This window comes from Pantherophis guttatus, chromosome 2, assembly GCF_059756535.1.
Source record: "Pantherophis guttatus breed Tessera chromosome 2, ASM5975653v1, whole genome shotgun sequence".
Taxonomy (NCBI): domain Eukaryota; kingdom Metazoa; phylum Chordata; class Lepidosauria; order Squamata; family Colubridae; genus Pantherophis; species Pantherophis guttatus.
The window spans coordinates 80,155,721-80,159,969 of NC_142064.1; the positions used below are offsets into that span (position 1 = coordinate 80,155,721).

A 4,249-nucleotide genomic window follows, 5' to 3' on the forward strand; every position below is an offset into this window, starting at 1 on the left:
TGACTGTTTTAAGTATAAAAAAAGATATACCAAAAGGTAGTTTATTATTTCATGCATTTAATACTTAAATAAGAATAAAAAAGTACACAAAACTAGATTTTGTTATAAGAAAGAGTTTTAAAATATTAATGAAAAACTATTAGATAATACTTGACAAAAACCAATAAAACTGTTATTTAACGTATTGCCAAATTGCTGTTTTATTGGTGTCCTCACTTGCACTTTTCTTCAGTTTTACTCGTGCATCATCGGCTGAATGATTTACTCTCAGCCATTTTTTGACTGTAGGAATACAGTCCCATTCTTATAGAGGTAGGCCAATTAGACTAATAGTCATTAGGTTTGCTATATTGGAAACAAGTAAGCAACTTCTGCTCTCTGAACATATGATGTTCATTTGTGAAAAACCCCTTTCCGCTTCTGCTGAATTTACAGCAATTGTTCTGACAATACCTTTAGCTTTTTTAATACTGTCAGGAATTGCATATTTCTGGGAATCTTTTACAACATTTTCTATAAAATCTCAATAATCGTTAATATTAATTTCATAATTAAAAATGTCACTAAATGCAAACAATTGTTCTTCAGCTGCTTTCCATGGAACTACTACTTCTTCAATATTCCAGTAATCTGGCTCCAAAAAATTGAGAAATTGTAATTTATTCGTATCTTGCAATTGGCTACCTGTTTTTAAATGTTCACAATCTATTAGTCTTTTCTTCAAATTTGTTACGATGCTTTCTAAAAGTCTTTCCTGAGGAAGACTAACAAATCAATGATTTTTTTTACAAATTTTATATTTTTGAAAGTTTATGAAGTAATTCTGAAGTAAAAAAGTAATCAAGGTTTTTTTCGTATGCACCCTTTTCCTTTCTAAGCATTTCAAATGCTTTAATTGATCTTATCACAAGTTTTTCAGCCTTTATGATGTTTACATTTTTTGCTTGCAGTGCATTTGAAAGAAGAGAAATTACATTTAGAATATCAATCATCAATGCCAAATCAGTCATAAAATATATATTTTCAAGACGGGCAGCCATACCTAAGTATTTTTTGATTTGAATGAAAATAGTGATGTAGCACTGGATAAACATACCACACAGCTAGGGTTGACCTTAAACTACAGGCAGCCCATCTTGGTCAAAAACCTCTACCAATCTTTATAATTTCGATTTCAAGTTGTTTGGATATTTTGTAAAGTTCAATTTGGTTCTTATTGGATTGATGAAAAATAATATATATCTTATCAATAAATATTTTTAAATGATTTACTTGCTTTATTTCCTTTATCAAATCATCTAAAACAAGTTAGAGGTGATGGTTTAAACAGTGCCATATTATGATGTTTGGAAACTCTTTTGCTATTCTAGTGCTCACTCCAGATTTCCTCCCAAGCATAACTCTGGCACCATCGGAGCAAAATCCTATTAATTTTTTTTCTAGGTAGTTCTTAGTAAACCCAACTTTATTTAAACTTTCCATAACTAAAGAACATATTGTCTCTGCATCTTGTTTTTCCAATTCTAATAGCTCAACAAAAATTGTTAGTGAGGTAACTGAATTCTCAACTTTTAAAAAAAGTATCAAAACTGGTTTGCAAGATATCGTTGAGGCTTCATCAATAATGTGTCTTCACTTCATCAATAACGTCTTCACTGTGAGTTGTATTGTGTTGGGAGGGTACACTGAGGGAGCTCAACCAATCTCATTCTACATATGTTGTGCACTGACAATAAATATTTGAATTGAATAATCAAACATATTTTCAGATTTTTTTCAATAACTGTAGTAAATAATTGTTTTCTAATGTCTTTTGCAATGAAATCAACTATTTTCACTGCAGTTTTACGTGAATGCAATCCTATTCCCATATCTAATCCATTTTTATTTTGCACTTCTATGTCATCTTCTATGTCAGAAAATGGTTTACATCTTTGTGGCAGGCTGTAAACTGTATTGAATATTCTACAAGTAGTACCTAAATATTTTTCAGTCATCTTATCTATTCTGGGTCTTGTCTAATCTTTCTGAGCAAGACTTCCAGGGTTAGTATGAATAATAGAGGGGATAGTGGACATCCTTGCCTTGCGCCTTTACTTATGCTAAAATTTTCTGTTGTCTCCCCGTTTACTAACACTTTTACCGTTTGTTTGGAATATATTGCTTGGATCGTATTTACAAAGTTTTCACCAAAGTCCACACCCTTCAATTGTAGCGTCATAAACTCCCAGCTCATATTATCAAAGGCTTTTTGTGTATCCAAGAAAATCAGTGCTAGCTGTTTTTCAGGATGGGCTTTGTAATATTCCAATATGTTCAAGATAATCCTCATATTATTTTTTAGTTGTCTTTTAGGTAGGAAACCATTCTGGTCAGGATGTATAAATTCATTTAGAAATCTTTTTAATCTCTCTGAAATTAGAGAGGCATATATTTTGAAATCTATATTTAATAATGATATTGGTCTGTAGTTTTTTATCTGTTGGGAATCTGTATCTTCTTTTGGTATTAATCAGTGGGTGGTATTCAGCCGGTTCTATCCGGTTCAGACGAACTGGTAGTGGCGGCTGCAGGAGGTTCCGTCCACCCGCTGGGCGTCATTACATCCCATTTTTGATGTTCTGTGCGTGCGTGGTAGGCTCTGAGCATTCATGGAGGTGGTGCGTATGAGCGAAGCGACACTGTGTGCATGCTCAGATTTGCAAACCGGTAGTGAAGATAAGTGAATACCACCCCTGGTATTAATGTAATATATGCTTCTGTCTATGTTTGGGAAGTTTGACCTTTGATAGTGCTTCATTATAGACCTCCAGCATTGACAATCCTAATATCTCTTGTAGATTTTTATAGAGTTCTGCCAGAAGCCCATCTGGTCCAGGTATTTTATTACTTTTTTTTGTCTTTGCTTCTGTTATTTCCATTGTCGTTATTCTTTCGTTTAACATTGCTCTCACTGTATCTGGTATTTTAGGTAGACCAGCCTTTTCCAAATATTGTTTTACTGTATCTTCTGCCATTTTTTCTTTTTTTTTATTGAAAAAGTTTTTCAAATACAATTTTCCCCCCTTTTCCCCCCTTCCTCCCTAACCCCCCTCCCCCTCCCCTCCCCCTGTGACTTCTTCATAATAAAACCCAAATTCATAACAGATTATATAATACTTTACAATCCCCTTACTCCATCCCCATATACTGACCCTTTATTTCTAATAAAATTATCATATGCCCCTTATACTATACATTTCAAAATGACATTCTACTATAACATTATATAATAACTCCTAATTTAGCATAATAATAAATCAAATCTTTTATGTATATTAATCTAACATTTCAAAACAACCTTCCGCTATAAAACTATATAATAAATCCTAATTTAACATTTATTCAGTTCATAGTCTACCCATTTCCTTCACCCTCATCGTTATATTTCTTAACTCAAATCTTTTACATATATTCATATCTAAACATAATATCCCTTTTCTTAAACTAAACAATCAATAAACTAACCTGTCTCCACCCACTTTCCTACAAGACTACCATACTTAATAAATCTTAATATCTTTATTCTTCTGCCCATTCCCCTAAAAAATATTCCCTTATGTAAATAAAATCCTCTTAAAAAGACTTTAGGCTTGTAATCCATATAATATCTTCTTTAATGTCATTCAGCTGGATTCTAAACTCCATCACCCATGTTAGGGTAGCATCACATCCTAATTCCAACAGTATGTTCGGTATCTTCAATTACCATCTGCCCCCATCAATAGCAAATATCTTCATATTAAAAACAACAACAATAACAACAACCACCCGAGTGACTTTATATTTGTATTCCATATAGTGTCTGTAGAGGTGTCTTTTATCCAAATTATTAATTCCAACCACCGTAATAGGGTAACAACCAGATCTTCTGCGTGCCCCAATCCCATAACTCTCTTGCCTTGTAACTCAGCATAAACATAGTATATTTATCAAAGAATCCATTTTTTCTTGACTGTAGAGTTTCTTTAAAAATTCCGGGATTATTTTCTTTTTGTCTTCATTGTGGTAATGGCGAATCCCCTTCTCGTCTATCAGTTTGTGTATCATTTTCTTTTCTTTCTCTTTTTTCAATTTGTACGCTAGCCATTTACCTGGCTTATTTGCATTTTCAAAAAAGTTTTGTTTCACCATTTTAATTTTTTGTGCCATTTCCTCTTGTACTATTAAGTTCAATTTATGTTTTATTAGATCAATTTTCTCTTTTCTC

The 4,249-nt window shown here is 32.5% G+C and overlaps 1 pseudogene; it reads right to left on the minus strand.

The window, feature by feature from the left end:
* Positions 1 to 304: 304 nt before the first annotated feature.
* LOC148115170 (E3 SUMO-protein ligase KIAA1586 pseudogene) lies at positions 305 to 1,482 on the minus strand (annotated as a pseudogene).
* Positions 1,483 to 4,249: the final 2,767 nt, after the last annotated feature.